Genomic DNA, 13,130 nt, shown 5'->3' with positions numbered 1-13,130 from the left:
TTCTTCCTTCTTCTTTCTTTTCTTTCTTTCTTTCTTTCTTTCTTTCTTTCTTCTTTTCTTTCTTTCTTTCTTTCTTTCTTTCTTCTTTCTTTTCTTTCTTTCTTTCTTTTTTCCTTTCTTTCTTTTTTTTCTTTCTTTCTTTCTTCTTTCTTTTTCTTTCTTTCTTTCTTTCTTTCTTTCTTTCTTCTTTCTTTCTTTCTTTCTTTCTTTCTTTCTTTCTTTCTTTTCTTTCTTTCTTTCTTTTCTTTCTTTCTTTCTTTCTTTCTTTCTTTCTTTCTTTCTTTCTTTCTTTCTTTCTTTCTTTCTTTCTTTCTTTCTTCTTCTTTCTTTTTTCTTTCTTTCTTTTTCTTTTGCCACACCTGATTACTCCTGGCTATGCACCCAGAAATTGCTCCTAGCTCTGGAGACCACATGGGACTCTGGGGATCAAACCCAGATTCATCCTGGACTGCCATGTGCAATGTAAATGCCCTACCACTGTGCTATCTCTCCAGCCCCTCAAAGGCTTAAGCTTCAAACAGAAATGGACCCACTGATTAGCTACCTCACATCTGCTATTTCCCACTCAGGGAAAACAGAAAAAACATTCACCTTATTCTGGTTAAGTGCTTGGCAATATTCTCACTCTGGAATTGTTTTTATTTATTTTATATATGGGAGTTAAACAGTTCATTTTTTTTAAATATGAATGCTTCACGAATTTCATGTCATCCATGCTCAGGGGCCATGCTAATCTCTGTATCATTACAATTTTATTATATGTGCTTCTGAAGTGAGCACTCATTTGGCGTTTTATGTCATAACTAATGGTGCACAACTTTGTGCTTATGTATCACTTGTGCAGAAAATGGGACATGCTGGTGTCAAATTTTGGTTGGTTGCATTTAATACAAGCTCCTTACCCCTGTATTATTTCTTTAAGGGTGTTATTAAAATGACTATGGAGGTCACTTTCATTACATGCTATATTACAGTGTGAGGGATTATTCTGTCATGTGAAGTGTCTCCCTGGCTCCTCACTCTCCGCAGAATCTAGTGCAGCAGAGGTGTTAGAGAATCTGGGAGGCCTTTTAGGAGAGATTAACCCAAATGATAAGCCTTAACAAGTCTTCAAGAGATATCTTTGCATTAGGTAAGAAGGGAAGGCTATGAGGGATGCAGTGAGTGATGGAAGAATCTGAACAAAGTGATTGTTAGATGACAGGAAGGCAAAGCGGGTTCATAAATTCTCTCTCCAATAGATTCACAGCCTCATCCCTACAACTTCAATGACATTTTTCTGAACCTAAAGGACTTTGATAAAGCTGTTGATTGGAAATAGAGATCTGGATTTGTTCGTGTTTTCTGCATAAAACATAGTATATTATTTCTGATAAATCAAAGCGAAATTTATGCTTCTAGAAAAAGAGAAGGCACTATGACCTATGGGGAAGGATAAGGGGTAATGTGTCTATCTCAGAAAGAATGAATATTATAAGTTACCAGAGGTTGGTGATCAGTCATAATGTTTTCCCCTAGGCATTGCAGAGTTCCATGATCTTAGGTAGCCATAACTCACAGTAGAGTAAATAGAATCACTAGATACACAGAAATGATTAAAGTTGCACCTAGAGGCTAATGCACACTTCATTCTTTGTTCAGTTTATGAGTTGGTAAACTTTGGCAGGACCATGAATTATGTTAGGGGATATCAAAAGTGATTAAAGTTATTCCAGCGAGTTTCTTCCAAATGATGGCAGAGTGTTTGGGAAGTTGTCACATAAGAAACACGTCTATTTCTAGAGCTCTTGAAAATATGGCAGATTATTAGCCTCATAGGTGGATTTCACTTTGTGCAATTTTGATTACACTGTAAAGTTCTGGCTCAGCCCTTGAATTTACCTCAAATTGAGATTAGACTCAAAATTGTTTCCTATATTTTGTATCCCCCTTGAAGCTATTCCTGAACTGCCAGGCAGATGGAATGCAGTAGAGCAGCTGTTTCCTGAAGTGCCACTGATTCTTTTGAGGAAAAGTCTTGGAGAGACTGCACCAGGGATGTGGTGCAAAAGAGGGGTAACATCTTCCATTAACAGTGGTTCCTAATCAGACTAGACTCAGGCCATCCCTCCTCCCTCAGACAGAGCTCTGGTTAAAGGAGTGATGATTTATCAACATTGTTGCTGCTGAGGCATTCCTAAGTCCCAGTGTTCATGCTTACCTTCTCACTGGTGCCACAAATACCTCTGGCAATGATTCTTCTATGTTCTGCCACTGTGCATATAACCCAGTTCCTTTTGTCCTATATATAAGCATTGTTAAAATGGCAACAAGTGTCCCTGGTCATCATCTTGGGACATGGGTTTTGAAGTCAATAGGGAATACCCTCGGTCCCGAATGCACTGGTTTGACAGAAGCTGAGACTTGGTTGTTACTAGAGTTGGCAATATGCCTATTTGTTTGGAATGAAAAGTATGGAGAGAAACCCAAATAGTTGGTTGTGGTTCCATGAGGGTCATACTCTTAGTTATGCTCATCTTGAAACAGCTTTGACCAGTGAATATACCATCTTTTTTCTGCACCAGCAACAGTAACAGGAAAATTTTTATTTCTTTTTAAAACCTGAACATACTTATCATGAATTTTCCAAGCATGGAAAAAACATGAACAAGATACAGAACGATTATGTATTCAACTTCCTTTCATGATCTCTGTGTTCCTAGGTCGTCATGGTTAAGTGGACTTTCCTTTTTCTAAAACTGAATGTTGACAACCCTCCAGGGCTACTACATGGTAAATCCAACCCAATTGAATATGAGACATGGTAGAATAAAAGTAGACTAGTATAATAAAAGTAGAAGTGCAGACAAAGTAATTTATTGGAAAGGATATTGAAACCTCTGCATTTTATAGAGGATCCTTTGGTAATTGTAAGACTGATTAAGAAGTTTATTTTCCTTTCCAAGTTCTGTTTTCCTGAAATATAAAAAGAACGAAAGTTGAGCTCAATTATGCTGCTGGAGGGTGGGCCTTGATAACCAAGATGCCAATGATATTTTAACTTCCAAACAACAGGGAACTGATAAGGACTGACACAGAAAGACACTGGTAAACTTCTATGAACAAATATTATTGTAGTACTAATACACTTGACATAGGACTCTAGAGTTCTTCTAATATTCCTGTTGGTCCTCCCCAAAACTCATGTATCTGATGGAATTTATTGCATAGAACAGCCCACAAATGCTCATTGACATTTTAAGTCTAAGATCATCACTTTAGACTCTCTCTCTTTTTTTTTTTGCCACACCCTGTGATGCTCAGGGGTAATGCTCTGGCTATTCACTCTGAAATCACTTTTGGCTTGGAGGACCATATGGGATGCGGGGGGATTGAACCACAATCCATCCTAGGCTAATGTGAGAAAGGCAGATGCCTTATATCTTGAGTCACAGCTCTGGCCCCATCCTTTAAAACACTTAAAAATGTTTATGACTGATGTTCATGGGGCCTGCGAGTTGGCGATAGAGGTAAGGTGCCTGCTTTGGAAACACTAGCCAAGGAAGGATTGTGGTTCGATCCCCCTGGCATCCCATATGGTCCCCCCAAGCCAGGGGCAATTTCTGAGCGATTATCCAGGAGTTACCCCTGAGCATCAAATGGGTGTGACCCGAAAAACCAAAAATAAATGTTCATGACTGATGGTGCTGTAGTCTTAGCACAGCTGGTAGGGTGCTTACCTTGCATGCAGTTGACCTAGGTTTGACCTGGCCTCCTATACGCTACTCTGAATGTGCCAGGAGTGATTTCTGAGTGCAGAGACAGGATAAATTCCTGAGCACCACTGGATACATCACAAAAAATATACAAAAATGAGAATTTGGAGGAGAGATGAGATGATGGGAGGTCTGCTTCACGGATTTGTAGCTCACAATATGGAACTGTAACTTGAGGTGTATATATGCTTCTCATGAGTTTTGACACTCCACATTTAACATAGAACTTGGTTTTTCCTTCTGGGAACAGTTTTTTTTCTAGACCTGAGCAAGATACCCCTGCCTAAGGCTCTGTGCAGACTTAACTCAGTTTATAGGTAGGTTTAGATGGGCCAAACTCTCAGAAGCGAATACAGTGTAGGCCTCTACTTATGTATTCATAGCACAGCCCATGATCTACTTTTCCCTCTCTAAACCTTCTGTGTAGAAAGAAGAAAAGGATGGTCAGTGTTTCTGCAATTAACGGTATTTTTCAAAAGAATATTTTATCAACACAAACCTCTATTAGCTTTAACAGTGCTGGAACAGGTTTAATTTGATATTTTTCCAACAACTTTTTAGCGAACTCTCGCATTTTGTTACTTGATTGAGCTGAAAGGTAAGAAGAGGAAGAGAAAGCATGAGGAGGGCTCTTGTGTTCTGAGAAAACTTGGCTCATCATTGGTACAGAACTTGTGCAGAATTCTTCTTTTGTGCAGAGTATCTGCAATGGACTCTGCTGTGTTAGTGGGACAAGAACATCTAGAAGATCTCTGAATGGAAGACACACAAACCATACAAGCCAAAACCTGTCACCTCACACTTCGGCAAAGAAAAATCTAACAACAGCTAATAGTTATGTCCTATCATGTACCTAGGTACTCACCTTGGTAGCAGGAAAAGGTCAGAAAGACCAGCAGGACAAATAGGAGCAGCTTCATGGCACTTAGGTGTCAGCTTGTAGCAAAGAATGAGCAGTGAGTAACTGGAATTAGAACCTGGGTATAAAGGGCTATTTGTACCCATAGGCCTTCCTAGTACTGCCCACATGGACACATATATGTCACAACTCTGGTATCCTGCCCTTTCCTTCTTGAGTACTGATATCATTTGCCAGCAGCACAAGCTGTGAACTTTTGGTCAATATTCCTAAGAATAGGCATTGCTGGAATCAACACTTCTGCTTTATGGAGATCACCCTGCTTGTAGCTCGTGAATTCAAAAAACAGTGTATTACCTATAGACTTCCATAGCTGTCTGTTTATTTGCTATTATTGATCAGTGACATCTTGAAGAATGAGGTGACATTACCAAAAGGAACAATTGAAACAATGAACAGATTTTTCACATCTCTGCCTCTCCACTTTACTTGCCTTTGTATGCCAGGCTCTCTTAGTACACCTGCAAAACCTCTTGCTTTTGGTGCCAGAAAGTGTGGGAGACCAATTTGGAATTTATAGAGTTGGAGGGCAATTTTTAAATATTTTTATCCATAGTTGGAAATGCTTCGTGGTTACTCCTGACTCTGCGCTCAGGAATTACTCCTGACAGTGCTTGGGGGACCCTATGGGATGAACCCAGGTTGAATCCAGTTCGACTGCATGCAAGCCAAGTACCTTATTTGCTGTATTATTGCTCTAGCCCCTAGGAAGGCAGGTTTATCTAAAATATGGCCATATATCGGGGCCAGAGTAATAGTACAGAAGAGAGGGCATTTATGTTGCACATAGTCAACCTGGGTTTGATCCCCAGTATCCCTTATGGTTTCCCTGAACCTTTTCCTTGCTTGCTTCCTTCCTTAATTTCTTCCTCCTTCCTCCCTCCACCCCTTCCTTCCTCCCCTTCTTTCCTTCCTGCCACTCAGCCACCTCCCCACTTGGGCGCCTGACCCCCGCACTCCACCTAAGTCCCGAGCCTGAACCCAGAAACCCCCCTACCCGGCTGCAGGCAGGTTGAGTGTGCCCGCCACTCGTCCACCTCCCCACGTGGGAGCTGGACCCCGCGTTCCACAGCATCCCTGCGCCTGAATTGAGGGACCCCCGACCCAATTGCAGGCAGGATGAGTGCACCACCCGGCCATCTCTGCATGTGGGCACCAGAGAACCCTGTGCCTGACCCACTCTGCACCGGTGGGAAGGGCTAGACCTTATAGACCAGGTGAGCTTTGTTCTACTTCCCGGACCTTGGGGATATCCTAGAGCAGCCTGCCCCCTGAGTGGACCTGGGACCCCAAGGGGTGAAGAGAGAACGCCAGGTGGGTTTGGCTGCAACAATTTCCTCAGCTGAGGCTCAGAGTGGGTAGAGCTCCGCTGACTCATAGGGAAAGGAGGGAGGACAGGGAGCTAGGCTCAACAGCACCCTCCAACATTGTGGCCAGGAGCGGAACTGCACTAGCTGCCAAGAAAAGAGCAAAATTTCAGCGAGCCCACCGAACAGACCCCTCTAGAACCATGCTCAGGGAGGGGACCCATCCCCACGCCACAGGGGGCAAAAGCAGGCTGAACTCGGAAGGCACTGAACTCCAAGGCACACCAATAAATGCAAAGAAATATGGGTAAATTAAGGAGAACCATAACATCTGGAGGTGTGGAGAGAAACCCTAGCAAGTTTCCAAGTCCACCAAAACACACAGCTCTATGGGAAGGAGACTTAAAAGCAGCCATGAGGAAGGAAATGCAAGAATTGATAAAAGAAATGAAAGAAACGCTAGCTACTGAGTATAAGAAATCTATGGATGAACAAATCAGACAAATTAAAGAAGAAATGTTAAAGAACATGAGAGATTCCATACAAAAAGAATTGAAGGAATTAAAAGACAAAGTAACAAGCCTTACGAGCAGAAACACAGATTTGGAGAAGCACATTGAGGAACTCGAAGGAAAACTGCAGACAAAAAATGACCAAGATGGGTCCTGGAGAGATAGCACAGTGGTGTTTGCCTTGCAAGCAGCCGATCCAGGACCAAAGATGGTTTCTTTGAATCCTGGTGTCCCATATGGTCCCCTGTGCCTGCAAGGAGCTATTTCTGAGCATACAGCCAGGAGTAACCCCTGAGCATTGCCAGTGTGAACAAAAAAAATGACAAGAAACTATTAAAGAAATAAAAGGCAAAGCCCTGGAAGGAAAAATCCAGTATCTAATGAACAAGGACAAAAGAAACAATCTAAGAATTGTGGGTATACCAGAAGGGGAGGAAATAGGGAAAGGGGAAGAACAAGTAGTCAGGGAAATAATAGCAGAGAACTTACCCACCCTCTGGAAAGAAACTTCAGTGCAAATCCAGGAAGTGAAAAAGTCCTCAATAAAATAGACCCTAATAAACCAACACCAAGACATATAGTAATCCAAATGGCAAAAAACAAAAACAAAAACAAACAAACAAAAAACAAACAAAAAAAAAACAAAGAGAAAGAGGAACTCCTTAAAGCAATAAGGGAGAAAAAACCTCAAGTACAAAGGAAGGGACATAAGAATCAAACCAGATCTCCCATTTGAAATAATTTAAGCAAGAAGACAGTGGAATGACATACTTAAATGACTGAATGAAAGAAATTTCCAACTTAGGGTCCAATACCCAGCAAAACTCTCATTCATATGGGAGGACAGACTAAAAACATTCTCAAACAAGAACGAACTTGAACTATTTGTGCAAACAAAGCCGATCCTAAACGACCTATTCAGAGATGAATTACACGATCCAAACCCCTGATTGTAACAACAACCACTCCGCACAACACAACTGCACAACAGTTCTCTCTCTCTCTCAATAATCTCCCTAAATGTTAACGGACTAAACTCTCCAATTAAAAGACACATAGCAGAGAACTGGATTAGGAAAAATTAATCGGACTTCTGCTGTCTGCAAGAAACACACCTACAACTACAGGATAAGCACAGGCTTAGAATAAAATGATGGAAAGTAATTATTCAGGCGCCAATGGAAAATAAAAAGAGCAGGGACAGCCATTCTTATATCAGACCAAATTGCATTCAATCTCAAGAAAGTGATCAGAGACAAAGAGGGTCACTACTTACTGATCAGGGGAACATTAGATCAAGAAATACTAACCCTGGTCAATATCTATGCACCTAATGTAGAGTCAGCAAAATATGTGAGGCAACTTCTTGCAAACCTGGAGAAACACATGAAGGGAAATGTGATAATAGTAGGGGACCTCAATACTCCACTATCACCACTGGACAGATCCACCAAACAGAAAAATAGCAAAGAAATAAGAACTCTAAATGAAAATTAGAAGATCTAGGGCTAATAGACTTATATAGAGCCCTCCATTCCCAGAAAGCAGAATACACATTCTTCTCAAGCCCACATGGAACCTTCTCCAGAATAGAACATGTTTTAGGATACAAAGCCAACCTATATAACACCACAAAGGTAAGGATCATTAGACGTACTCTTTCAGATCACTATGCAACAGAGGTCAAAATTGACTTCAAGAAAAAGCAATGGAGAAAATCTAAAACCTGGAGATTAAACAACATACTGCTCAACAACAGCTGGATCAAAGAACAACTCAAGGAAGAAATAAAAAGATTCCTTGAGACAAATGATAATGAAGAGACAACCTGTCAAAATTTGTGGGACACAGCAAAAGCAGTAATTGGGGGAAACTTATAGCAATACAGACCTATGTCAAGAAACAGAAAATGACAAAATCAGTAGTTTAAACGATCACCTCAAAGAATTGGAACAACAGCAGCAGAGAAATCCAACCACAACCAGAAGGCAAGAAATAATAAAAACCAGAGCATGGGGGCCCTGAGCTTCTGGCCTCCCAGCTTCTCTCCTTCCTGGGAGCTGGGAGTCTAGCAGGAGGGGGTTTGGCAGGCCCCCGCCATGCCGGAGGCCTTCTTAACCAGGCCTAGTGGGGGTGTGGGACTTGGGTAACCCCAGCACGCCTCTGCCGCCTTGCTCCAGATCTCCAGGTCTTCCCCCGGCCACATGCTGGGGCAAGCCAGTGAGTTGGGTCCCTTGGTGGAGCTTGAAGGTACCCTAGGCTTTCCCCCATTATTCATTCAGCTCCTTAGGGAGGGTCTGGGTGGGGCCCTGAACTTCTGGCCTCCCAGCTTCTTGAAGGATCTCTCCTTCCTGGGAGCCGGGAGTCTAGCAGGAGGGGGTTTGGCAGGCCCCCACCATGCCGGAAGCCTTCTTAACCAGACCTAGTGGGGGTACGGGACTTGGGTAAACCCAGCACACCTCTGTCGCCTTGCTCCAGATCTCCAGGGCTTCCCCGGACCACATGCCTGGGCAAGCTGGTGAGTTGGGCCCCTTGGTGGAGCTTGAAGGTACCCTAGGCTTTTCCCCATTATCCATTCAGCTCCTTGGGGAGGGTCTGGGTGGGGCCCTGAACTTCTGGCCTCCCAGCTTCTTGAAGGATCTCTCCTTCCTGGGAGCTGGGAGTCTAGCAGGAGGGGGTTTGGCAGGCCCCCGTCATGCCAGAGACCTTCTTAACCAGGCCTAGTGGGGGTGCGGGACTTGGGTAACCCCAGCACCCCTCTGCCGCCTTGCTTCAGATCTCCAGGGCTTCCCCGGGCCACATGACGGGGCAAGCTGGTGAGTTGGGCCCCTTGGTGGAGCTTGAAGGTACCCTAGGCTTTCTTGACTTCTTGAAGTCACTGGTAATCTATTCAGTCTATATTTTCAAGAAACATTAATAGTACTCACTATCATTGAATTATGTTTTTATGTATGCAGAATGTCCATTTTGTACTCTGCCCTTTTGCATACCCCTTCATAAGATCATATTTCTCTTTAACTTCCTTAACTCATATCATCATTACTCCTCATTTACCCTTTATAAATTAAGTACTGTAGAGTCCTAAGTCATAGACCAAAGTGGTGCCCTGGAGTTAACACCCACCAACTATTTTAAAAGGCATAAAAAGGACACTTATGTCTCTTCAATATTTTATGGGTGTTTTCTTTGACGGCTATAACTTTTGCTGAATATTTTCTTATACAGTGATGATCCTCCCCCATGTTTTTTATCTTCTCTTTGTGAACTGCTCAATATGAAATTTGGTGTGAAAGAATCCCTCAGTTTAATGCTTATGTTTGAACCAAGTCATGGGTATTGTTGGAAATGTTCTTACACCCCCATGTATCTGATAGCACCATGTGGCTTTATTTCTTGTTTGCTTAGGCACACTAAAATGGGAAAATACTATACATACCAATAAGTTCTTATCTAATAGAGATGGGAACACACAAATCTTGTAGTGCAATGAGACCTTACACCCTGATATTGACATAAAGACCTGGCACAGGCCTCAGAAGAATAGGCATTCTCCATTCACCCCTGTTCTAAAGAAGACATTTACAAAACATCCAAGGTTTTATATATCATCACCTGGAGGCATCCCTCTACCAGGGAAGACCCTACAGCTGCTCTGACATCAATCTACTCAAAAAAGACTTCCTTTAGCACTGAGAAAACTTAACAAAAACAATGACCTGCTTACTGAACAGGGCTTGCTGTATTGCCCCTTAATTGTGAGGTTTGTCTATAACATCACCTGGAAGCAATCCTCTACCACGAAAGACCCTACCACTGCTCAGACATCGTCCTGCTCAAAAGAGACTTGACTTAACACTGAGAAGACTTAACAACAACCTGCTTACAGGACAGGGCTTCCTGTATTGCCCTTTCATGTTGAGGTGAAACGAGAAGACACTCCACATCATGACTTCAATGTAGGATATGCAGATTCCAGAATCTTTAATACAGAAACATGATACCAACAACAGAGACTGTGTGAAAAGTGTGTTGGCACTACGGACAATGTCTTGGATCAGATAATAACTTGCCTGAAGCCTAGAGTTGGTCTTATGCCAGGAAACTTCAGAGGTAGGATCTCTTTGTATTTAGGCCAAGGTTGTTCCTTTCCATGCCTCTCATATTTTGGTGGGCCTATGCAAACAACAATTGCCACTCTAACACCGCTTTTACTGTGCTCCTTTGACTCTAATCCTTAAAATGCACCCACTTAAAATTTGAGGTTAACTTAAGCTAATATGCATGTACATGGAAATGTAAAAAATACTATGCCTATAATGTTTAAGAAGTTATGTAAGTTTTATGGCTTTAGATTGCTTTGTGTGCTGTTAAGAAATATTATAATGTGCTACAATCTGGGGACTTGAGGGACAAAGTAATTGTACATGGATTCTGTTTTATTTTATCTTAACGTTCTTTGGCTGAAAGTTCAAAGATAAGATATCAGCAAGGGGACTTCTGAGAATCATGTTATGGGTGATTGTCCTTCCACTGTAACTTTACCTTGTTCTCTTTCTTTGCATCTTTTGTTCTCATAATTCAAAATAAAAAAATTAAAAAAAACCAGAGCAGAAATAAACAATATAAAAATTATGAAAACAACACAAAAAATCAATGAGACCAGGAGTTGGTTTTTCAAAAAAATAAACAAGATAGAGAAACCACTGGCGGGCCTGGAGAGATAGCACAGCGGTGTTTGCCTTGCAAGCAGCTGATCCAGGACCAAAGGTGGTTGGTTCGAATCCCGGTGTCCCATATGGTCCCCCGTGCCTGCCAGGAGCTGTTTCTGAGCAGACAGCCAGGAATAACCCCTGAGCACCACCGGGTGTGGCCCAAAAACCAAAAAAAAAAAAAAAAAAAAAAAAAAAGAGAAACCACTGGCAAAACTCACCAAAAAAAAAAGGGGGGGGGAAACACCCAAATCAGTAGGATCACAAATGAAAGGGGAGAGATTACAACAGAACCCCAAGAAATACAACATATCATGAGATCATACTATTAACAACTATACTCAGCTAGGCTAGAGAACACAGTAGAAATCAACAGATTCTTGAAAAAATACCATCTTCCTAGACTGGAAAAGGATGAACTAGAAAGCCTAAACAGACCAATCACCTCAGAGTAAATTGAAGATGTTATTAAGAAACTCCCTAAGAACAAAAGTCCAGGACTAGATGGATTTACAGGTGAATTCTACCAAACATTCCGAGAAGACCTACTACCACTTTTCCATAGGCTCTTCCAAACCATAGAAAAAACAGGAATCCTCCCCAATTCCTTTTATGAGGCTAATATCACACTCATTCCAAAATATGGCAGACACCACCAAGAAAGAAAACTACAGACCAATCTCACTAATGAACATAGATGCAAAGTTACTCAACAAAATGTTAGCAAACCGAATCCAGCACTTTATCAAAAAGATCATACATTATGACCAAGTGGGTTTTATTCCAGGAATGCAAGGTTGGTTCAACATATGCAAATCAATCAACATTATACATCACATCAACAACAAGAAAGACAAATACCACATGATCATATCAATCGATGCAGAGAAGGCGTTTGACAAAATCCAACACCCTTTCATGTTAAAGACACTCAGCAAAATAGGGTTAGAAGGAACCTTCCTCAAGATAGTTACAGCTATCTATGAAAAGCATACAGCCAACATTATACTTAATGGCGAGACACAAGAAGCATTCCCACTAAGGTCAGGAACTAGGCAAGGCTGTCCACTCTCTCCACTCCTATTCAATATAACCTTAGAAGTCCTAGCAATAGCAATCCGACAAGAGAAGGGAATCAAAGGAATCCAAATTGGGAAAGAGGAACTCAAACTATCTCTATTTGCAGATGATGTGATGATATACATTGAAAACCCTAAAGAGTCCACAGTAAAACTCCTAGAAACAATTAACCAATACAGCAAAGTGGCTGGATACAAAGTCAATACACAAAAGACAGCGTTTCTATACACAAACAATGAAGTCGAGGAGAGAGAGATTAAAAATACAATTCCGGGCCTGGAGAAATAGCACAGTGGCGTTTGCCCTGCAAGCAGCGATTTAGAACCAAAAGTGGTTGTTTTGAATCCCGGTGTTTTATATGGTCCCCAGTGCCTTCCAGGAGCTATTTCTGAGCAGACATCCAGGAGTAACCCCTGAGCATCGCCAGGTGTGGGCCAGAAACAAAAAGAAAAGTATAATTCTATTTAAAATAGTATCAAAAATTATCAGGTACCTACGAATCAGCCTTACAAGGGAAGTGAAAGACCTATACGAGAGAAACTTCAAAACACTTCAGAAAGAAATTGAAGAGAATCTAAAGAAATGGAAAACATCCCATGCTTATGGGTAGGTAGAATTAACATAGTCAAAATGACTATCCTACCCAAATTACTATATAGATTTAATGCAATCCCTATCCAAATTCAGACATCATTCTTTAAAGAATTAGAATAATCAATCACAAAATTCATCTGGAACCAGAAAAGACCCAGGATAGCCAAACACATACTAAAAAAAAACAAGAAGCTGAGTGGCATCTCCCTACCTAACTTGAAACTATACTATAAAGCCATAGTGATCAAAACAGC

The 13,130-nt window shown here is 41.5% G+C and overlaps 1 non-coding gene across 1 annotated transcript; it reads right to left on the bottom strand.

Moving 5' to 3' along the window:
• Positions 1-677: 677 nt before the first annotated feature.
• LOC126019966 (U6 spliceosomal RNA) lies at positions 678-780 on the bottom strand. The gene has a single exon (XR_007499564.1). It is a non-coding gene; the product is annotated as a U6 spliceosomal RNA (small nuclear RNA).
• Positions 781-13,130: the final 12,350 nt, after the last annotated feature.

Source organism: Suncus etruscus, chromosome 9 (assembly GCF_024139225.1).
Source record: "Suncus etruscus isolate mSunEtr1 chromosome 9, mSunEtr1.pri.cur, whole genome shotgun sequence".
In the NCBI taxonomy this organism is placed as follows: Eukaryota; Metazoa; Chordata; class Mammalia; order Eulipotyphla; family Soricidae; genus Suncus; species Suncus etruscus.
The sequence above is the reverse complement of the archived record's forward strand: the minus strand, read 5'-3'. Positions and strand labels throughout refer to the sequence as shown.